This window comes from Corvus brachyrhynchos, unplaced genomic scaffold, assembly GCF_000691975.1.
Source record: "Corvus brachyrhynchos isolate BGI_N302 unplaced genomic scaffold, ASM69197v1 scaffold139, whole genome shotgun sequence".
NCBI lineage: Eukaryota > Metazoa > Chordata > Aves > Passeriformes > Corvidae > Corvus > Corvus brachyrhynchos.
Genome location: NW_008246062.1, coordinates 3,314,335 through 3,339,305, shown reverse-complemented (window position 1 = coordinate 3,339,305; position 24,971 = coordinate 3,314,335). Strand labels below are relative to the sequence as shown.

The 24,971-nt window shown below is 37.9% G+C and overlaps 1 long non-coding RNA gene across 1 annotated transcript; it reads left to right on the top strand.

Annotated features, from left to right (window-relative positions):
- Positions 1–14,718: 14,718 nt before the first annotated feature.
- LOC108449707 lies at positions 14,719–21,566 on the top strand. Its single transcript, XR_001865972.1, has 3 exons — positions 14,719–14,730; positions 20,018–20,019; positions 21,440–21,566. It is a non-coding gene; the product is annotated as an uncharacterized LOC108449707 (long non-coding RNA).
- Positions 21,567–24,971: the final 3,405 nt, after the last annotated feature.

Below are 24,971 nucleotides of genomic sequence, written 5' to 3'. Positions count from 1 at the left end.
ATCAAAACTAAAATTTCACTTAGTTACTTTGGGAAACCACAAATCACCACATGGAAGTAGGTTACCTGAAAGGCTTGGGAACCTTTGTATACAGGAAAGGTCCAAATCTTGTTGCTCTTTCTTGTGTGACAAAGCAAAATTGGTGAATAGTGCCGCTGTAGGGACTCCATCAGTCTGTTATCATGAGTCATGATAACTGAGGGGTTGTCTTTGGCCTTGGAACATGGTGGCAGTTCAAACAATCAGGGTTAATTTTTTACCCAAGGTTGTAAGCACAGAGGAGTAATTTTTTGTGTGTCTCTTTCTCTCCCTCTTTTGCTTCCCTGTACATGACAGACTTACTGGGTCAGATTGAAGAAAGAAATAAAAGATACTTATAAACCATATAACAACTTAGGTGATACTACTGATACTACTTCAATCACACTCTTTTGTAAGTTGGAGATCTGGGAGTTGTGCAGTCCAATATGGAATCTTCTTGTTTTATAGTCTTCACCAAATTTTTTCTCTCAATATTTTTCCCAGTTACCCTTTGAAGTTACAAAATCTTTCGATGTCCGCAATACTTTGTGGTATTGAGTATAACCCTGTGCTGTAGGAGGAATCCCTCTCTGCTCTGTGTTTTGCATCTGTGTGCTCCAGCTATGATTCTCAATTGACGTCAAATTTGAGAGAAGCCAGAAAGCAAAACACACTTTTCTTCAAAGCCACAAAATGAAAATTTTAATTAGGTATGGCCACAGAATGTCATGATGGTTTGTGTGTTTTGGCTGACAACTACCAGCTTGAACCAAAACAGCAAACACTGAAAAAGTATTGCAAAAGAAAGTATCAGAAATTTCAGAAGACATGCTGGCCTTACTGCAAGATTCTTTGCAAAAATTTGTAGATTTTTCAATGATAAGTTCAACAAACTTACTCCTAAAGGTTCTTGGACACTGCCCAAATCAAACATATACTGAATCACCTGCTGTGTGGTCTGGATTTTTACCTGCACTTCAGCTGTTAGATCAGATATGGTGTGAACCTGAACACTGAACCTTGGCCACAGGCTTGAATTCCTCCCAAGTGCCTTAGAGTGTCCTCATCCAAATGGTATCCTGAAAAATCATTTCAATATGGCCAATCTTTTAATTTTCATTTTACTCTGCAGTTTCTAACGGCAGAACACCTTGAAGATGCTAATTTCAGTCTTTTAGTACAGGATAGAGAGTCTTGAATTTTCTATTTCCCTGTTTCAGGTCCTCAGTTTTAATCAAGGTAGCATGATAAAACGAAAGGAGAAGTGTATTTCTAATTTTAAATAGTATAATCTTCAGATGGATGAGAAATGTTTTCCATGTCTCAGGAAAGGTGACTTAACCCAGTGTTTAGTCTGTGTTTTACCAATCAGAACTAGTAGCTTTGCTAGCTGTAAATCTGACCCCAGCTACATGTAAAATCATACTTGTTGCATTGGTACTACTGTGATGTCTTTGTAAACAGGGCATCAAATTAAGCCATCTTACAGCTCACCCCTTTTCCCAAGGTTAATAGAAAAGTTGCAAGGAAGAAGGTCGTGTACACAAGCAGGATTGACATTAGCTGGCAGCTATCAGAGCATTCCAGCTGCAGTCAGACTTCCCTGTCTCCAGCTGAAGGAGGGGAATGCCCATTATTGCACCACCAGCTCTGGGCAGCAAGCGGACCCATCACTGCCTGACTTTCTGGGGATGGTCACAAATTTGCTGATATTATTGCTCCCATTACACAGACAAACAAGCTGACAGCAAGGACATTCAGGATTTGGAAATCTAGCTCATTTCCTAGTATATTGGATCTCAAAAGTGGTTCTTTTCTGCTGATTTCCCAGGTCCTATGTAGAAATTCTGTGAGACCATGTGATTTTTAGAGAGGCAGAAAGGAGGATAAGCAATATGTTTTTCTTTTTTGTCCTCTTTTCACCTTCTTAGCACAAGAAATTGTAGTTTCGTAGTCCTCTGTTCAAAAATGGCAGGATTTCCGACCCTTCCGTTGAAACTATATGTTGGCCTAACTAGTAAAGAAATAGATGGTAGGAATAACAGAACACTAAAAAGATGTTGTAATGAAATGTCTGTGAAACAGAAATGCTGGCTCTTTGGCTCTTATATAAATAGGCTTTTGATTTTAATAGGCCCATGCCAACCTTTGAGGGAATCTTAGCCAAAGGAAAAGGATGTTAACCCAAAAGGAGACAAATCAGATGCACTTATCAATTAGATGCAGTTTAGAATATTTTTTCATGCAGAATGTGGATATTTCAGAAACTTTCCTTTTACAGCAGGTATTGAAACACAGCAAAAGGTGATTATAAGCACATATTTTAATTTAGTCTCAAGCTCCTTCTGGGATGCAAGGAATTCAGGGTTGTTGCTTCCACAACAAAAACTCTCCGACAGCCTCACATAGAACAAACCCCATCTTTGCCTGAACCCTCTCTTCCAGCTCCTGATAGATCACACCCTCTCAGCCTCAAAAAGCAATACCAGTGTTTGAAGATGGTTCCCTTCACTTGCAAAAGCTCTGCCAGAGGTTATGCTGTGGCAGCAGCAAACTTCTTTTCAGAGCAGGGAAGGTAAGAAAAAATGAAGCTGATACCAGCACAGTGGGGTATATAGTCTCCCTGTGTGTCTTTAAAGGGGCACCATCAACTCAAAAATCACTCTTCTGTCTGAAGCTTCTTTATCACCTGCTGTTAAAAGTAGCACTGTCAAGTACCATAGCTGAGAGTAAGCATATACGTGGAGTTTTCTGGTATATTTTTGTTTATTTGTTTGTTTGATTAGTGTCAGTTTTCTCCTTTCTTTCATTATCAGTGTAGGGTCTAAAAGCTCCTTAATTATGCCTCTGGCAGAGTCCAATCAGTCACCAGTTTGTGTGGGCTTTCATCTCAATGGAAGAGATGGGTTTGTGTGAAGGGGGGCAGGGGTGGGGAGGGAGAGAACATGATTCAAGGACAGGTAAAGAAAAGTTAAAAATAACAGTCACCTTATAAAAATTAACCAGATATACTGAGAGCACCTTTTTTTGAGCATGAAATTCTGACTAAGAGGCACAGAGTGAGGTGGCAGCAGCTTTGTGAGTATAATCTGTCAAGAGCTAGGGCACTGAGGAAGTAGCTTTTGCTTCAGACTACCAAGTTACCTTTTTCTTCTGTAAGGTAGTATTTAGGAGCCAATTTTTTGCACAAAATAATACTAAACTTTTATACAAGGGGAGGTTTTTCATGCTAGTAAATGGAAATTGGAGCCCAGCTGTAGCAGAGCTTTTTTTTTTTTTCCTTTTTTTGACCTATAGCATTGTATTAGGGGAATTATACTGTACAAGTAGAAGAGAATAGCTTAAATGGCAGCCTACCCCCCAAGGGAAACCTGACTTCACTAGTAAACTTTAACTCAATTTCAGCTCCTTTGAGGTCAAATCTACTTCAGTTTTGCTTGGTTTCTTATTTCCCTTTTTTCCCCCCCTTCCATATTCTTTATTTTTTCCCCTTTCCCACTGATATTTATCTTGCATGGCATCCTTACATCTGGTTTAATTTTTTTTCTATCATTAAAGAAATAAAAGATCACTCTCTTCTGTCCTCCCCATCTGCTTGAAGATGAAAGCCATGAGCCTCACTCGCCCTAGAAAGGAAATAATGATAATAATAATAACAATAATAATAATAATAGCATCTTCCATTTAAATAGTGCCTTTCATCCCAAAGCTGATTACATGTCGGGCCAATTTGTGCTTTCAGTTATATGGCTATGCCTCCAGAATAATTCTGTCAGAATCAGCAGTGTCTCTCTGAGCTTATCCTAGAATTCATTTCTATAGGATTTAGGTATATAGAGGTCACTGCATCATCCTTCTTTCCTCCAGCAGATCTTCAGCATTCACCAGCAGCATATCAGTCCTCAGCCAGCCCGGCCCTGTCTGTGCATGTTCTTGCTCGTGGCTTGAGCAGGAGAAAAAGAGACTCTTGCTGCACAAACCCTCAGTTTTAGTCTGTCATCTGGTGTCAAGGATTCTGGATACCCTGGGCAAATTTTCTTTGATCTGATGGAAGGTGCAGCGTGGTAGCATGTGTGTGTTTTACAAATCCCTCTGCACTCCACTCTGTCAGACATGGGATCACTGCAGCCCTGGCTAAAGAGCCAAGCTGATGAAGGTCTTGGTACTCCCAGCCCTCATTATTACACAGCAGTGCAGGTAGAAAAGAATAACATAGACAATAGGTGCAAATGGAGCTGTTAAATGGCCTGGGCAAGATGCCAAGGAGAGGATTTCCAACCACTTCCCACTGCTCTGCCTCCATCTCAGCATTACCCTTTTATGTCAAATTGAAGATCTGGAGGCACAGTTCTTCCCATTGTTCTATAATGCCTAGCATGGGGACGATGCTTCTAAATGTTAGTGCAAGGAGTTAAAGTAATGTTCAGATGTTACTGCCATGTCTGTATAAGCTGGAGGATGGAGGAACAACCATAATGAGATGCACAGTTTGATGGTACACTGGCTGCTCCTCAGGATGAGGCCAGGGCATGTGTCATGCCCCAGAGTGCCTTAGTTTCTGTGCAATAAAACTCCAGCATAGGGCAGGAGTAGACTAACTTTACAAACTCAGCGACATGTCACTCACTGTGAGTGCTCAGGAGAAGAGTGGTGTGGAGCAAGCAGAATGTCTGTGCTCAGCAATCTAGGCCCAACTCATGCCACAATCAAAAATCTTTCAAATTAGGTGACCTCAGTCATGCTTTGCTTAAGAGGCCAATGATTTGTGTTTTCTGGTGTAACTCCCTATTATTATGTCTTATCCAGGCCTTTGTAGTTACCACTTGAAATACAGCCTTGCATTTGTGGGCTTTCCAGGAATCTCACCTGAATTCTGTTCTTATTTATCCAGGCAAGCTTTCCTGGAGATTAGCCCAGGAGTGAGTTTCCTTGTGGCATTTCTGGTACATTCTACTTCAATTCTTGGTTGAAAATACTATGAGAACAATCTATTTCACAGCATTTTCACATGAAAATGAAACTTAAAACTGAATGAAGCTCTTTCTAAATTGGAGAAAATGATGTTTGGATCAAGTCCAGTTCAAAGTTTGAAGGGTGAGGATAAGGAGGATTTATTCTATCCAGAGAAATTGGTTTGGTCACCCTCAGCTATAGACTGTACAAAATTCACAATATCAAGTAGCTCGTTCTTGTATAAATAGATTGCGCATTTACAAAGATTAAAACCATCTTCCTTAATTACATACTATAATTCATACCAGGATAACCTTGTAAAAGATCAAACAGTAATGGGGGCAGAAAGGGCTTAGTGTACAGCACAGAAGAATAGCAAGAGTTTGCCCTTTCCAGTATACAGTCTGCAAAGAGTCATGTAGGACATGACCACTTAGAAACTTAGAGACAAGAGGAGAGAGAGGGGACAATAACTGTTGCAGGGCTGAAGCTGTAAATGTTTATTCATGCAGCAATCAGTTCTATCTACCTCTGATCTGCATCTACCTCTGATGCAGACACACATACATATGTGAGCTCTCTGGATCAGAACAAATCTCAATAATTTATAGATTTCCCTATACAACATCTTTATGAAGTAGGGCGTTTTTTTCTTCTGCTGCTCTTCAGAGTAAGGGGCTGAAGTCCGAGGAGACTAGTATTGAAATGTTTTCTGTTACCAGGAAATTATTTATGTCCTCCAGATACAGATAAGAATTCAGAATTTTCCAACACTGGTTAATTTCTAGAATCTGAGAAGTTATAATTTGGAGGGGTTAGAAACATTGCATTATAAAATAAGATTAGGCTCACTCTACATTGTCTTTTGATGCCTCCAAGTTTGGGTTTTTTTTTTTTTTAACTGCAGTGAGAGTAGATCTACCCCTCTACCCCATAACTGACTTGATTCCACAATGTGCTATTGATGGGTTTTTCCACAGAGTGGATGATGTGAATTTGCTTTCTTTTGTCTAAGGATCCCATACTTCATGATTTCTCATTATTCAAAAGGTGAGCATGCAAAAGTTTTGTCGTTGTCACCTCAAAAAATTATCTGGTTTCAGAATAATAGTTCCACTGTGCTTAGTGCCTGTACTTCTCTGTGCAGAAGTACAGGTTCAATGTGGGTCAGGTGAGGACACACACCTGGTTTGTTTCAACTTCAAATAGACAATTGATAGATTTACATTTTAAGGATGGTTCTATCCCATCTATAAAAGACCACAGATCTACCCCAAGATTAGCATTGAAATCAACAATTCAACCAGCATAAGGCCTACGAGTGCAAAGTTAATCCATCAGCACCCTCTGAGCAGGATTTAGCAGAAGTTTCTTTATGTCTATGATCAGTAATCTGCCCAAAAATACCTATCAGGAGATATCCCAGTCTTCATGGTGACTAGCTCTGCTCTGCTGCCTGCTCTGCGCGTGGATTTCCTGAGCTGCTGCATATAAAGTCCCTGCACTGGCAGACAGCAGACCTGACACTTGGCTTACAAATCACTTTCCTAGAAAGAGGCTTGAAATTTATCAAAGACAGCCCATGCTGGAACAGAAGGATCCAATAGGTTCACTGTGGACCTTACCTTCAGCAGCCTGTCTAGAGTCACAGAGGAAGGCTGAAAAGAAACACAGATGAGCCTGTGTGTTTGACTAGCTTCTCATCCCAGAAAAGGTTATAGTCTGAAAACACTGCTATTACACCCTGGGGTAAAAATTATGCAAACCTTTATTTGTCCTCTTTTTAGTCTCAGTTTTATACTTTTTTTTTCATCCCCTGCAACTTCTACAGCATCTGAATGTATCTCAGTTTTGTCTCGCCTTCTCTGTTTTATGTCTTTTTGTTTAACTAGTGACAATGATTCAAATCTAATGTACTTTTCTTGTGATTTCATTGCTTCAGAGGAGAGCAGAGGAAAAGATTCCAGCTGCTTATATGCAGTATGTAACAATTAAAAATTTAATTTTCAGAATCTTTGTGCAGGTGTGATAGAAGTGCCAGGAGAGTGAAGACAGGTAGATACAATTTCTCTGGGTAAATTTTCATTTTTGAACTCATATAGTCAGCTTCCAGAAGAAACACTGACCATATACTAACATGGTAATGTGCTACTATCCAGTTTCTTTCCTATGAGAATCCACTAGCTGCCAAACTTTGAAGATGTAATGTACCAGAAAAGAAAGCTACAGGTAAGGGACAGATCATTTATTATCACATTTATCAGGGCTGTTCTTATGTTTGAGTTAGGAAACTTCAGTTTAATGATCTCAACTTTCTGAGGCCATTCATTCTGGGCAATCATCTTTCTTTCTGGAAATATGATCTTCAGCCATACCGTTTGTGAATTAATTAACATAATCATTCTCTTGCAGCAACACTGTCTCTATCTTGCATTACTTCTCCTTAACTGCCCCAATATTCTCACATCAGTGTATATATAGACAAAAAATATACCTTCATTCAGCCCTTATTTCCCCAAGTTAAACCTCACTTTCTCTCAAGGAATGGATCCTTCACAGCCAATCATTGCTCTAGTCAAATCTAAACTGATTTTTCCTAATACCTCTATTCAAATCAGAATGAGGGAACTGCATGAAGTCAGCAACTGACCTGTAATATTCCACCCATTCCTCCTTTGGATAGAATTATTAATATTATTATTATTAATTATTATTATTACTACTACTAACACTTTATGTCGGTGATCCACAGCTTCTGCTTGGCTAAAACCCCCAGTTTATATCCCTAATTTCTTCCTTCTTCTATATTCCTTAGAACTTTGAACATAGAGCACATATGAGATGATTTGTGCCTCAATACAAGACACTGCTTTACTTAATATGTTTCTTTCTAGTTCTAGTTTCTTCTTCTTCTTCAGTCTTCACTCTGATTCCCCTCTGTGCTGAGTCTCTGGCTTTGTGTCACCAGCAGCCTGAAATAACACACTGCTGCTTCCAATAAAAGAAAAGGGAGCAGTGGTTCTAGCCTATCTGATCAAGAACACTGTTGCCCATCCCTAATAATTCACCAGCCAGCTCCTTGAGCATTTATAGCTCCTCATCTAACTCTTCAACTAATCCCCATCCCCTCTAGCTTTGATAATAATTTCTAGCATGGACCATATTAAATGTTTTCTTAAAGTCCAGGCAGATTAGATCTATTAAATTTCACTTGTCTAGAAAAATCAGTTATCTCATCATGGAATGGTATCAGTTCAGTCTGGCAGTCTATCGTTGGCAAACCCATCTATTTTTTCTTTCTTATCTTTCCATCTTTAATATGTTCTTTCAGAGTATGTCTGAAAGTCTTGCTTACTATAACCCAGTGGTCTATAGTTTCCCAGGCCAGAGATCTGATTTAAAAATAACAGGACGATCATTTCTTTCAGAGAAGTTGCAAGAAATTTCTCCCAACCTGGACCAGATGGGGAGAAACAATCTGTGCAAAGAATATGATATATTTCTTCCTGATACAAGTGACGACCTTCTCAAGCACAGGTGATCCTGAAAAGCACAGTCTTTTGAGTGTCAGTTGAGCATCCTTGGCATATGCAGTTCATGAACTCACTCCTTAGAGTTCCTCTTCTTGCTGTCTCTGGCTTCTGCAAAGGAGTGCTACTGTCATGCCTAATTATGCCCAGTCTGATTTCAGGCAGAGGAAGAAAGAAAAGGAAAAAAAAATTATAACAAGGAAAAAAAAGGTAAAAGAAAAGGGCAGAGGAGGGGAGAAAAGAGGGTATTAAAAAAAAAAGAGAAAAAAAAGAGGAAGAGTGGGTGGAAAGAAGAGAAGGGTGACAGAAAAAGGGAAAAAATATTTAATTGAACTGTGCTTGTCACTTTCAGGGATCTTTATGATCTATACACACTGGAAATCTTTTACATCTGCTCCTCAGGACATCTCCTAAATAGCACAAATTGTTATGCTACTTTTCCTCCTGGGAGTTTTCACTTCTCATATTTGCAGCCACCCCAGTTTAACCAGGCTTTTAATTTGAGACTCACTCAAAGAGAGCATCCTGAAAGATGCTTTTACCTGTCCAAAAGATGGCTTAGTCTTCACTGCATGAGTCAAGACTCTGTCTGCATCAAATTGCAAGGCTCTCTTCTCCTTTGCTATCTCCCACTTGCTTTCCTGTTTTTTCCCTTTTTTTTTTTTTTTTTTTTTTTTTTGCACCTGCTTTCTAAGTTGCCCTGTTCCCATGACACTATGACGAGTTTTGGATCATTCACAGTGTTTAAACCTTTCAAGAACATTTTCCACATGGAGAATCCTCTTAAAGTGAATACATCATTGTACATGATTATCCATGCTTAAAGGAACTATAAGCAGAACAATATGTCCTCTCCTCAGCACTGCCTGTGAACTGCACTGTCTTCTTCCTATTTCTCACCCCTCCTAGCTTGTTGCAATTTGTTTATCCACACAGTTTCTGGGTTGGAAAGCAGCTGTTGGTAACTTTTCCAACAACAAGCCATAAAATTTTACTTGAATGAGAAACAGCACATTTCAAAAAGATTTCAGTGTGAGTTTGGTGCTTTTTCTACCCCTCAAATCATCACAGTATCACAGTATCATTTCGGTTGGAAAAGACCTCTGAGGTCACCGAGTCAGTCACCACCATCAACAAGGTCAACTAAAACACAGCACTAAGTGCCATGTCCAGGTATTTTTTGAACACTTCAAGAGGTGGGTGACTCCATCACTTCCCTGGACAGTCTATTCCAATGTTTGACAACCTTTTCTGTGACGAAATTTCTCCTGATGTCCAAGTTGAAACTCCTCTGGCACAGCCTGAGGCTTTGTCCTCTTGTCCTGCCACTCATTGCTGGGAGCAGAGCCCCACCCTCACCTGGCTGCTCCCTCCTGTGAGGAAGTTACAGAGAGACAGAAGGTCCCCCACAGCCTCCTTTTCTCCAGGCTGAGCCCACCCAGCTCCCTCAGCTGCTCCGCATCAGACTTGTGCTCCAGACCCTTCCCCAGCTCTGTTCCCTTCTCTGGACATGCTCCAGCACTTCTGTGTCCTTCTTGCTGTGAGGAAACAAAACTGAACCCAAGATTTGAGGTGTGGCCTCACCAGTGCCCCCAGGACAGGGGGATGGGCACTGCCCTGGTCCTGCTGGCCACACTGCTGCTGACACAATTGAGCTGGAGTGTGCCCGGTGCCTTTGGCTTCTTGGCCACCTGGGCACAGTCCAGCTCAAGTTCAGCCACTGTTGACCAGCACCCCCAGGTCCTTTTCCACTGACTCTTTTTCCAACCACTCCGCCCTCAGCCCGTAGCACTCTGTGTGGTTGTTGTGGTCAATCATGACATGAACTCATCAGGAAATGTCCCATTCTGGAAAAACACATCTTCCTCAGATCAGTTTCCTGCCCTCTGTACTTTTTCTGCTTACTTTGCCCTTCTCAGCTTTCTTTGGACACCAAAAGAGCCCCAAGGCTCCAAGCGCCCACTTTTTTTTCTCTTCTACATAGCCTTAATCACAATGATCTGCACTTACTGTGGAGTCATCTCCTCAAAAAAGGGATGAATCTCTGGAACCTGTGGTTCTCTATCATTCCCTCTCCAATATGAATTATTTCTCATTCCAAATCTCACATCAAGGTATTTTCCTGCATGGCTTGGTCCAGGTCACAATGAAGCCATGAGCTGCACCAGTAGAACAGTTCTGAATTCTAAGTCAGCTGTAGTAAATTAAACAGTGACAGATACACGAACATGTGAATTTAGTGTAATGGTTATGGGATGGTTTCCTCCACAGAATTCCCTCTCAGTAAACAGTGTCAGCATTACACCCTGCTCTGAAGCATTTTGGAGCCATTCAAGTGATGGTTGCTCCATTTCTGTTGACATCAAGGCCTAAGAGCCAACCTGGATGTGCTCTCATTCGTAGTGCAGGTATATTGTAAAAATGTTTTGAACTGCTGCTCTCTTTGTGTTACTGTTTGCTCACAGTGGAGATTCAGGCAGACCAGCTATGGTAGCCTCAAAAAGGCTGTTTCAGGGCGCTCTGTTGGTTTACTATGCAAATATACCCATAATTACTATCCTGTATCTGACTTTAGCCTCACTGTTCTCAATTCCTTCCCAAAAACTTGCTGTGGGTGATTTTTTCTTTAAAAAAATAAGTGGTTTCTAAATAACTAAAGAACTGTTTGTATAGGAATTGTCCGCTGATCTATATTGTGTTTGGAAAACTTTAAGAGGTGATTATTAACTTAACCAGTTACTTCTTCTTTTCTACTTTACTGCTAAAGATGTGTGCTTCTATGTCTAGCTGTATCTATATCCATAAAATAAATCAGCAAATTAGAAATTTACATTGGGAATCTTTCTAGTAGTACAAAAATCCAGCAGATTCAGCTTTCTGCTTTTGAAATACATTTTTAAGTTGTTTGTTATTTTAAAGAAATATTTTTTTTTTACCTCTGTTTATGCTTTATTTTTTTTTCTCCAAAGAGAGCAAACCTTCATGTATCTTGCCCTCTTCCTTCAGGCACAGAGGTGTTTTCAGTATTTTCCCTTGTGTTCTAATATTTCTACAAAATAGGATGTTCATGTGACAACTACAGCCAAGTCAGTGTAAAACTTCAAGTTCACAGTTCATATCCAGTTTCAAGTTCCTTATTCTGCTGGAATTTCCCTTTCATAAAGCACATACTTTCCTTGAGCAATGGCAACAGGCCTAATTCAGACAGTAATCAAAAAAAAATAACAACTCCTTCATTATAAAATATAAGTTAAGAAAAGGTTACACATTCACTTCAGCTGTTTGTGCTTAATACCTCAGCCAATTATACATGACTAACAAATGGATATCTACAAATACAAGTGTTTATTTTCCTTGTCACTTTACAGTATTGAGGGATTTACTGTTTATTTGTTTTGTTGGGGGTTTTTTTCTCTTTTTTTTTTTCCTTTTTTCTTCCATTTTTTCCTCATTAATAAATTATTTGCATGTATTTTTTCACCAGATAGGAAATTTGAGATAAGTTTCAGGTTTTCCAAATTTAGTCATCTGTGTCATACTTTTCTAAATATCTTAGACACTTCTATTTATAATCGCTGTAAATATCTGCCATAAATAGACATATGTACACACATGGGCGCATGTATATGTGTGTGTGTATCCATGTAAAGTGTCCTATATATGATCTGCAGTCATTAAAACAGGGGCTCTGAACATTATGTTACTGATTGAGATAAGATCCAGTTCATCTGATTTTATAGTGTTAAAAGCTGTGCGTTTGAATAATTAATTTTGTTTGGTTTCCTATACATTCAGTGGAGAGTGACTGTAGTAGATTCTTCATGCCAGGTCCCATAAGTATTGGCCTTAGACTGAGGCTATGAATGCTCTGGAAAGTCTTCCCTCATTCCAGTATATGGGGAAGACAAATGAATGACTCAACAGCTCGGTTTTTCATAGTAAAACTCAGCCTAGGTGGATATATATTTAAGTGCATGCTTAACTTTTTATCAGGGAAGATTCACTGTTAGTACCATGAAGTTTCTGTGCTCCAAGTTAGGCTGTGCTGTTCAACTCTGTACAAAAGCTTGAAACTGAAGATTTTGCTCACACGAGCAAATTGAATTGCACAAGATGCTTTAGTATTCATGGGATTTGTCTCCTTGTTTGCTGTGCAGCATCACAGGTCACCGATAAAAATCAAGGCTGCATCTCCATGATTAGGGAAGTGATTTTTGGTGTCCAGGCACAGGGACCTTCTGAGAGAAAAGGCACTGTATAAATGTGAAGATATCACTGATAGTTATTATCAATAATAATACTAATACTAATACTAAATAACAGTCTGAAGCAATACTAGCATTCTGGTGATGAAAAAAATATTTAGCCACTGGTCTTTTCATATTAATGAGATCCGATTTTTCAATCAGTATGAAGGACATCACCTGTGCTCCTTGCCTCCAGGTTTATCTACATGGTGGAATAGATTCTGAAAACTAGCACTTAGAGAACTTTCTCAGAAAGATATTTCCAAATGTCAGCATTTTCTATTACTTTGTCATTGACTTCTAGTGTGTTTTCAGAATGATTTGGTCCTTTCTTGGGTAAGGAAGAAAAATGGAAATCGAAAAAACTTATTCATTATTATGCAGCTTTCATATTGCAAAACACAATTTATAGCTAAAAACTCACCTTCCTTTCTGCTGTGCCACTTCAAATGTCCAGTGCTAAACAGAAAGTGCTATAAAAATGTCTGCCCTCACTCTATAAGATTCAAATAATTGACAATAAAGTGGAAAACTGTTAAACATGTAACCTTGGCACAAGTTCCATGGAATATTTATTCTCCCGCTGTTGTATTCTTCAGTTTGTTTTGTTGTTTTATTGGATTGTATTCTATCCAGTTGTGCCTTACAGCATCTATGCATGAGTCAAACGGCTGTAGTGGGACACATGACAGAAATAAAGCAACAGGAGAGTCTCTACTTTGAGGGGCAGCATTCTGCCACACTGCCTAGCATGGAACTGCAGAATTGTGAAAGGTTGGATGGGCATGATAATTTCCTGTTACCTGCCACTCTGAGGTAGAAAGATAGCTCATGGAGCTAGTGATGCTTGGACAGCTTTCTTCGTGTGATGAGCAAGTTCAGGCTGGAGCCCCGGTGCCTCCTCACTGGTGTAATGCTGGGTGAATAGCTGTTCCAATCCCATATGCAAGTAGAGAGACCCTCAGAAGGACTACAGTGAATGTGTACTCCTCCTTCCCCCTGCACACACTTTTCTGTCAGTTCAAATACTGCTTTTGCAGCCTGGTCCCATACACCTCAAAAAAAGAGAGGTGACAATGAGTTAAATGTAAAAGAATTATTATGCTTCAAAAGGAATTTAAACATTCAGTGTACTGCTTGCTGCCTACTGTTTCTCTACCTTTGTAGGATTTTTTTTCTTCTTTCCAGGGTAAGATTATGAATTATGTTTTTTCCCAGAAAAGAACCTCAAAATATATCACCCTCAGAAATAATATGTGAAATATGATATTTCCAGAGAACGGTATTATTTTCAGTTGTTATTGCAAAACTCCAACGTGATCCAGTGTGAAAGAAATAAAAAACAAGCTAATGAGCAAAGACAACAGTCATGTCTCTATTGTACAAAGATCAAAATAATAATAAAATAAGGTCTATAAAGTAATCTACTGTGTCCAGTTATAATAAACAAAGGGCCTAATGCACTGGCTTCACTGATGCTTCACTGAGTGGATTAAGGTTTGATGGAGATGCAAAACAGATGAATTTTTTCACCTTGTTCAAAATTGAGGGTTCCCATGTAAAAGGCTAAAATACTCTTAACCCCTTGATAAATCTGTGCTGGTGCACTGTTATTTCCGTGACATAATCTTTTGGCTGCGAAAGATCAACCCCTGTAAGTAAGACTGATTTCCATATGTGGTTCATTACCTCAGTGACCATTGTGTGTGGTGTGACTGCATCCTAAGCGATGGCATCCAGAATTAAAAAGAAATTCACTTTTGCCAGTATATATCTTAGTTCATCAAGTGGTCCTCCAAATTCCAACTCCTAACTGCTACAAGAAGTAGTTCAGTTAGCTAAATCAGCTAGAGATGATCCCTGTCAGGAATTTACTCATGTTTAAGTGCTTGACTTTGCAATCCAAGTATCTTTGAACATAAGGCATAGGGGAAGGCATTGCTGTACCCATTTGTAGTACCTGGTGCAGGGAATGGGTGGTTGTTTCTCTTTAGGCTTTTTTCCTTAAATTTATTTTCCTATTCTTGTCCTTTTTTCTTTTTCATCCCATTTCTGGGGATGACATAGGCTATTCACATAGACTAGTAATGTTAATTCCCAGTCTTCTTATTCAATGATGGTGAGAGCTACATCTCCCTGCGGGACAATTCAGAGTCCAGACAGCATTCCAAATCACCCTCCGGAGGTTCTTTTTCAATAGGCTTTTCCATTGCCTATTGAACAGAGACCGATACCCATAAGATTAACATTAACCTTTGTGTATTTTATGTTTCCCAGCATGAAGGCTTTGTATTTTATTTAAACAAAGGACCTACAAGTTATTTTGATAAAATGCCTCAAGAAGAATGGGAAGTGTGTTATATGGCAAAAGTTTTCTTGTTGAAGAAAATCTTTGTTTCTGTTTAAAGGATACAGCTCAAGTTTCCTGTTGGAGTCAAAGGAAAATAACTCCTTTTCCTCAAACCAAGGGGAATAAATGAAATAAAGTAGAGGCAATTAAGAAGAGACTAATAATGAGGTTAATGCATGATGAACGTGCCCAATGCAACACTGCCATTTTCAGGTCTTGACGGCTTTAGCTATAATTAAGCAGTTTTTAACCCTTCTCTTGAAAAAAAAGCCAAAAAGTTGTTGAGATCCCCTTTGACCAAGTTAGAACTTTGATTTCAGTTTCCTACAACTTTTCAAATACTATATTCCCAGGAAAATATCAATCCAAATTTCCTACAGGAAGAGTGTAAATAAGCAAGTCCATTTGTTCATTCTTATTTATTTCTCTGACCACCATATTTTTGTCTAAGTATATGAATATAAGTTCTATAAGGAACTTCTTAAAACACAAACAGCTCAAAAGGAACAGGATTGTCCATAAGTAGGGCAGTGGATCTGAAGGCACTGAATGCTAATTTTCTGGTTTAGACCTGAGGTTTTTCTTACTCAGAGACTCCATGGCAAGGAGAACCACAGCACAGTGAGCTTTAATATAGGGCAGATTTTCAAAGGTGGGCTTAGCATCTCCTTCTTCTAAGACTGCCCCATGCTACCTATTTTTTCTCTTACAGGGTAGCACGATTCTATCAGCAGTAAAACAACATTATAGAACTAAAAATTTTTTTGGCTACCTTTGACTTATGGTGTGCCTTGCCCCATGATCCATTTCTTTTCTCTTGCTAGGTGAATATCAGAGCAATGATAATGTGGCAGGGGCACAGATAAAAGCAGATTAGCCACTACACATTTCACAGTGTGGCTTACCTAGACTTCAGCAACCAAATCACTCAATATAGCTCTATCACGGAATGAAATTATATTCTTGGCACACTGTCTTCATTTTTAAAAGCTGCCTCCTATTTTGTTTGTGCATGGGTTCTTCTTGGGATGCAGCATGAGATATTTTTACTGAATATCTTGCATATGTAATGCTCTGCTCTTATTTAACTTTATTGATCAATGAATCACGGTGTCCCGATTGAAATATACAGCCTAATTTAATGTCCTTTTCTTTAAATAAGGGTGGTGTATACAGTTTATGAAAAGGAATGTTAAAAATGCAGTGATAGTAAAAATAATAATAATAGTAATAATAATAATAATAATAATTTCTAGAATTCTACTTTTCACTGGCTTCTTACTCAGTTAGGAAGTTGTGTTTCCTTGATAAGATGGAGAAGCCAGTAATACGATAGGAAGTCATTAATACAATATAATCACAGCCTAAGATCAAACTCATCTCCTGTCTCTTTACCTTGTCAAGTGTTTCAATATTTTATGTTGTAATGTGATGACCAGAACTGATCACTGTAATCTAAGTGTGGATCTGACTAATGCATTGTATAATCAAAGATTTTCGTCTGACTTAAATTCATTTGCATTTTCTTGCTCTTATTGTAAAAAGGCACCCCTAAGACTTACTGTGGTTAAAGATCATATTTCATCACAGTTTCTGTTCTGAAAGGCTGTTAAATTCCTTTTTGGCCTTGAAAGTCTGCATCAAATGTTTAGGTATATTTGCTTTTTCCTCTCTCTTTCTTTTTCTCACTGTCATGGACTTTCTTCCCTTATCGAGCTCATATTTTTTTAATATATTCTTTAAAATTTGCCTGTTTATCTCCAGGAGGGATAGAGGGAAATATGACCATATGCTTTTTATCTCTTTCTTTCCCCCTATTTTTCAAATGCCTTCATTTTTATGAATTTCATTTGTTTTATATATTATTATTTATTGCTGTACTTTGATTAATAACAACAAAGGTTAATTTCAGCTAATAATAAGAAGAAACAAACAAAAAAAAATTGTGACCTGTGCCATCTCCCCTCTCTCCAGACGGCACATGAGGCCTTTAGACAAACTGGTGTTCAGAGCAAGCCCATGTAGTCCTTCATACTGGTGGTGCCCTGTATCAGCAAAGGATTCTGTCTGTAACACTGAGGTTGATCTATCATACTCCAATAAATCTCTCAGACACCTAAAATCCTTTTGTAAAACTGAAGATGGCTTTTTCACCCTCTCTTGGAATAATTTTCAGCTCATATTTGAGTTTAACATTGTTATGACACTTGTTAAATGAGTCTAGTGACGATGATACTCGGGCTTCTCTTTTTTTTTTTGGTTTTCATATGGATGAGAAATAGCTTTGCAAATATTTTGAAGCTGTCATTCCCAAATCTTTGCCATGCTGAGTTGCAAGAAAAAGTGGAGCTTGTGAAATTATTCAGTGCTTTTAGAATTAATCTAAGCATTTAACAGGATTGTTTGAAAATGTTTCTTTTTATACTAAGGGTTTTTTTGAGGTTTTTCCTGTTCTCATCATTTTGGGTTTTAAGCATGCATCTAGAACCCCAAGAGAAATATGTCCCTCTTCACTTAGAAATCAAGAAAATGTTATGGTTTCTCAGTTCCAAAGTTTTTGAAAGAATTATATAGTTCTGTTACTTCAGGTGAAGTAACTTCTAGTTGGCTGAGCAAAATGCAGTTCCAAGGGAATCTGTCTCTGGTTTGGGGAATCTACAGTGCTATTCCTATAATGCGTGCTTTTGAATTTTTATCATAATACAACAGATGAAAGGTTGAATATTTTTATAACTACCTTGGCAGAAGACTTAAATTTCCATAGGTACCTTTCAGAATATTGACAAAAATTGCAGGTCAGAATTGTCAACTGACTTGAGCTGTATTTGAGTTATTGGTTTAAGTGGAACAGCTAAAAGCACATAAAGTTGAACACAAGCATGAGTGCCTACGGTAGGACGTCAGCCACAAAACTCAGCAGAAGGCAGTTATCTAAATCCTCCAGGGAAATTTGAAAATACTAACCAGGTACATTAAATCAACAATATTTTACAGGTTCCAGAGTCAACATTAAGGCCACAGTTTCACTTAAGGATTGTAAGACCCTCATGACAAGGGTATAACAATAAAGAAATAATAATAGTTTTATACAAGAGCCAGAAAATACATAAATGTGTAGGAAATTAACTTCAAACATTTATAACATTTAATTGAAAATTATAACTTTTCTATAGCTTGTTTTTATCTATCTTTCCGAGTTTTATAGAAAAGATATAATTTTCTATTTAGTGTTCTAAAGCAGTGCAAAAAAAGCCAAATGAAACGCTTTCATCCCCTTTTATATTCTCTAGGAGGTTTTGCTCTGAAGTGGCAATTTCTGTGTTTCTCAGTGCTAACCTAGTGGACTTAATAGCTGAGCTTCAACAAAATGACCAAGAACCCCGATATTTCTCTACTTAGTCATAACGGCACTTTAGGTTAAACAATCATTGGCTCAGTTGTGAAAAATGAGATAAATTAAAATAATTTTCTTCGCAAGGACTGAAGACTTGGCAAGTAATATATTGAAGAAATTTCCTGGACATAATGGGTTACATTAATTTTCAATGGCAAAACAATTCTTTCAGCATTATTTTTCAAGCAAGAAAAAGACCCACACAACTTGCTATTTGCTGTATTTATTTCTTACTGAAAAGTGAAAACGCACTTCAAAGAAGAAATTAAGAAAAGTATGTCAGGAAATATTATAAAAAAAATTACTGTAAAGTATTTCAACTAATTGGTCACCCATTTTCCTTCATCCAAATGTTGTCAGTCTTAGCTATTATGGAATACAAAAAAAAAGACTCTGAATTATTTTAATCTGAATATAATTTTCTTTATTTTAAACAAACTTTTACAGAAATCCATCTCATCTTCATGAAACTCCTTTTTCGCTCTCATTATAGTTCTGTGTAATTTGAATAAGTCGAACAGAATGCCATTTCTGCTCAAGGCTTCATCTCTCAACCTCTTCCTGCACAACATCTGATAACAAATGTTGTTGTTCTCTGATCTCAATGGGCTCTCGCTACCCTATTTAAAATGAATGTAGTGATTACAGACCTGTTTCAATAACTCTGGGCTTTATTCAGTTCTGGTATAAATTGTCATTGCTGTGACAGCTAATGGAGCTGTGATGATTTTGATCAGTGGAGAATTCAGTCATCAGGGAGCCCATCACTCAAATTATCCCTGAAATTGCTGTTAATTGAGACCTCTGTGGGCAGTCACAGCAGAGAGGCCAAGGTGTGAACGAGCAAAGGTCTGATCTCTGATCCCTTCAAGTAGTGAGCAGAAGAATGAGCAGAAGAGAAGCCAGAGCAGGTCACACCAAGACATGTCTAGCCCAGTGTCCTGCTTCCAGCAATGACCAATTGCAGCTTCCTGGGGGGACAAATAATATTAGGACAAACATTTTCCTGATATGTTCTCACACTCATCAGTGGTTCATGTGCACCGCAACTTTCTGAGCCATAAGTGGCCTCTCTGTAGTACAAGACTCATTATAATCATTATAATTTTCTTCCTTAATTTTCTTGTTGTCTTCATTTTCTATTTATGCATGTGCTTTTCATACACTACATTCTACATCTTAACTCTGAACTATGGACAAAATCATTATATTATCTATATGCATATACCTGGAGCTTGCCACAGCTTATCATCTCAATATTTTGTGGCTAAACTGAAACAAAGTGTCTAATTTTGCACCTAAAAAATACAAGATCTTTTTTAAAAGGGAGAAAAAGACAAACAGCACACAGGTGTATCAGTAATTTGTGAGTACCTTCAAAAATATTGAAATTTACCAATGACTAAATTAATTGTTCCAAATGAATCCACCCCCTCTGATACACTTCAACAATGAATAAATATCAATATTTATCTGAACTGCTTAAATTAATCCCAAAATGCCTAGATATGTTGGGTTTCAGGAGTTGCTCTGATTCCTTAGCAATTATGTAATTAAAAAAAAATATAAATAAAAATATGAAACTGTCATGATAACATGTCTATTGACAGTATTAATATTAGCATTCATGGCCTGCATGGTCAATATCAAAACCAGTCCTTACTATGCCAGAAGATACTTCAACTCTCAATAGTTTATGTCAAGATATAAGAGGAACCCTCCCCCCCCGGCAAAAAACATGAAGAAGTTGTTTGTCTTTTTTTCTCTTATGCAAAAATGCTAACAATGAAAAATGATTCTCCATTCCAAGACATGGCACAACTTAAATATTATCACTGAATGAATAAACATTGAATTATTCAGACAGGAATTGTAAAAGTAAAAATGTCAAAAAATCCTTAAAATTAAACTATTCAAGGGGAATATATGTCAACGTTTTTACAACTGTTTTTATTGTGTTTGAAAAATGCATGGCTTTGTTTAAGGTCATTTTGAAATGGAAATATCCGTCTAAGTTGACTGCTTAATTTCAGTTCATCAAATAAGGGCATTATTTAAAATAAATAATATTGATCAAAACACAGTTCCATCAAGAAACATCTTCCTTCAGAATTTTTTAGTATGTTGATTGTTTTCCCTTTTTTAGTGTATTTATTCATGTTAATATTTGTACAACATAACTCTCTACCATTTCTTAATAGATTTTTAATATGGATATATTTATTGAATTTATTCTAAAAAATGGGGATAAAAGTGTATTGGATGGTGTTCATTTGTTTCTGATTTATTTATGGAACAAAGTTGTGGACTATTATGGGATTTCTCAGAGCAGACAATATCATATGGAAAAACTGTCTTCACGGCTTTAAATACAGTTCAGTCTCAGTTACTGAATAATCCAATACAACTTAAAGAATAAACACAGAGTCAATAGACTAGTGTGAGAAAAGGAAACTAGAGCAGAAGATAACAAACACACGGAGTGTTAGGGGGCGTTATTTTCATCCTGAGCTGTGCCACACATTCCTTAGATATGTCATCTTGGTCCAGAAAAATCTGCCCTATTGCATAATTACAATTACCATTGTAATTAGTAGGTAACTGAGGAAAGAAGGCAAGTCCAGAGAGAGATCCACCCCATGTCTGAGCTACATAACTGTCTGGAAACACCTGTTCTTGCTTTGTGCTGAAGACAGCGTCCAAGGTGGCTACATCTTTTTATAGTGTCTTGACTAAATGCATAGGGCTGCAAGGATACTGAAAGGCCTTGAGGGGAAGCCTTATGAGGAGTGGCTGAGGGCGCTTGGTTTGTTCCACCTGGAAAAGAGGAGACTGAGAGGACACTCATTGTGGTCTTCCATATCTTCATGAAGGGAAGCAGAGAGGCAGTCACTGATCTCTTCTGTATGGTGACCAGTGACAGGACTTCAGGAAACAGCCTGAGGCTGAGTCAGGGGAGGTTTGGGTTGGATGTCAGGGGAAGGTCTCTCACCCAGAGGGTGAATGGGCACTGGAACAGGCTCCCCGGTGAAGTGGTTGCAGCACCAAGCCTGTTGGAATTCAAGAAGTGTTTGGACAATGCTCTCAGATACACACAGTGTGACTCTTGTGGTGTCCTGTGCAGGGACAGGAGTTGGACTCAATGGTCTTGATTGGTACCTTCCAAGTCAGCATTTTCTGCCATTCCATGATTCTATAAAATTAGGTAGAATAAATCTAGGCAACCGTTTCTTGGAGCCTCTCAGAACTGTTGTAGAGATGAATATCTAAAACTATACACTAATGGAAGCCATATAAATACTTTAGATGATAGCTAAGTGTCACCTGAATAAGTTAATTGATGTCTGTGACAAAACAAGATCTTTATTTTCTTTAACGTGCTTGACATGCAAGACAACATTGCCTTACCTAAGTTATTGAAATTCAGATATGATTAAACTTCCAGGTGCATTTTGATCTCAGAGAGTGCATGGGAAGCAGTTAAATTAGAATCTGTACAATTAGGATTTGGTATAGCCAAGGACTTGTGTGATGTATGCTTTAAGGAAATACTTCCCAACATCTTCAAAAATGAGCCATGCTTAAAATATTTTGGTGTAAATGTTTCAGATACCTGAATACATGATCAGGAAGTCCTCGTGAAACATGATAGAACAAAAAGGAAGTGTGGATGATTTCAAGTATCATACCAGGTTCTGGAGCCTCAAAAAGGTACATATTCTGCAAGAATATGAAAGTTTGATTTACGGCAAGTTAACGGCTACAGATTCAGTGGAATTTTAATAAAATTTTGAAAATTTGGTAGATACAAATTAAAAGCTACTTAAGACTCTAGGAACATTGTCATGGAAAGGTTTTGCTGGCACTTTTCATCCTGACAGCAGGGATTTTAAACTTGATCATTTTGGGGTTGCTGTGGCCAAGAGAGCTGCCAATCTTCACTTCAGTTACATAAGAGTAGGGACAATGGCTCAAGACTATACAGAGGTAAATGGTTGAAACAAAACCAGGTATTTGCACAAGAAAAGTCAAAATATACCTTTCTGTGCAAGAAAATGTTGATAATTTCCTATTTCTTTCCTCTGAAATCTGTGATTGAGATAATTTGGGGATGTTTCACTGAAGTTCTTGAAAGAATAAAATTTTGTAATTAAATTGAAAAATTTTAAAGTTAATTTTTGTATATTTTCACTAAAACTAATACCTAATATAATAAAACACTTGGATTCTTATCAGATTTGCTATTAATATTTGGAGAACCTTAATATCAGGTGAAAAAACATACTTTCAACATGTTAACATCATGCCTGAACCAACACAAATAAGAAATACCCAGACTGGATTGTAACTTCATCTAAGTAAAACTTGATTTGTTATTTTATGTTCATTTATTTCCATTAATATTTTTTTTTCTTTTGTATTTTTTATTTTAATTTTTTTTTTATACTACTTGTATAGTTTGTCTCACCTGTATAATATTTAAAGCATTTCTGGTCATATTCTTTATTCAAATACAGTTTTGCTATGCTCAACACATCTTTGGTTCTCTTTTTACAAGCAAAAGGTGAAATTGTTATTTTTAACAATGTGTCCAACAACAAATCTCCTCAGAGAGGCAGGATTTGATGTAGTTTGGGGCTGATATCTCAAGCTTCAATATTTCAAATCTCAGCTAAGAGGACTTTGATCTTTACTCATTGATGTAAAATTAACCAACCTGAATGTGTTTTGGTTGAGCTGAAGGATCTCTTTTAGGTGTGAGATTTTTAAAGAGTTTTAAGGTCAGTTCATATGCAGCTCCCACTGACATGCAAGTTTCTAGGTTTGGGTAAACATGGGTTTCCTTCGCTTTGTTCCCTTAAGCTTTATTGGAGTTCTGGCCTCCCTTTCTCCTGGTACTAGCACAGAGTTGGATACCACTAACACTTCCCTGTCTCTCAGGTTTTGAAGTGGAGATTAAAAGGCAACTGACAACAAAGGGTTTAAAATTCATTCTGTATTGCACAGCAGAATCATCACAAATATGTATCCAAACTTCAGCCTCATCCCAGTACGAGTTACAACTGCAAGAATGGGACTTATACAGAAAATCTGTACTTCTTCTTTCAAAGGCTGTGTGATCCAGGCACTGACCCTGCACTGCATCACCAGCAGATATTTATCTCTGAAGCCCTGAAGATGTGTCCATTCCATATTTCCCTGCTGACATAATTTTGACATTTGCTTTATTGGGTCTGACCTCGTACTAGCTTTCATTTTATTACTATGGCCCAACTTGGAGAGAGAGCCTAATTTACAGTGGGGTCTATCAACCTCTTTTGGAGCAGTTTTCATAAGCATAGACAGCCATTGGGATTTATAGAACTAAATGGCTTGGTGAAATACAAGGATCCATGCCACAGGAGCTGAGAAAGAATGATTCCTTATCCCTGAGCAGAGCCTGTGTTCTGTGAGACTCAAAATCCATTGCTGGATCTGTGGCTCCAGCACAAGTTAACATCTGTGAAAGGATATGGAGTAAAGTACAGCCCCTTATGTCACTGCCACAGCTGGGCTTCCTGCAGCTTAATTTGCCCTCTCAGCATGTTGCACTGATTATAAATACAATGCTGATCTTGTTGCCAGAGGCCATGACATATCGCTTGGCACTTTGCAACCCTCAGAACAAATTTTTCCCTTTCCCTGTTCACCTCAGTCAATCACAGCTTCAGAAAGCAGCCCTCTGCCACCCAGCATAGGATTACATGTCATTTATAATTTTACTCGCTTCAAAAAGCTAATGCTTAAGTTAATAAAGTGGAAAGATAGCAAGTATGGTGTCCCAACCAGGGAGAGGCAGATTGAAGTTGTTGTTGTTATTATTTGGGTTGTGGGGCACGGTAGGGGTCAGGAAAAGGGAGACATAAAAATAAAGAGCTAATAGCCTCGCTGGTGTCAAGAAGAAAGAGAAAAGGAAGCAGCTCTTCAGCAAGGCATAAAATATTAATAGCTCTCATTGAAAAAGAGCTGTCCTTCTTTTTCTTTTATTCATTTAAAAATATATATGCATTTCAAAGCATAAAGTTTACACAAGTGAAAGCTTTCTTCTGGGTGTTTTAATCACATAACTATTCTGAGAATTTCCTGAACTTGTAATTTACTTAATGGATGAACTGGTTGCATACAGTTTAAAAAGAAATGACACTTTTCTAACTTCAATCTGACTCAACTGAGAAATCTACAGTTTGTTTGTACCTATGTTGTACGGATGGGAAGGTTAGTAAATTTGCTGAAATATCTTTCCTTCAAAACTAAGTTTAAAAGATATGATGCTGTAATTCAATCACTGACAATACTTCAAATTCAAAAGGGGAATTACTTTCAGTTGTGCAGGGAAAGACATTTCTTTTGCAAACCCAACTGATTTAAATATCATTGGATCAGTTTCATAATGAACCAAAAATTAACAAAACTATTAATCATATATGTAGACAAAT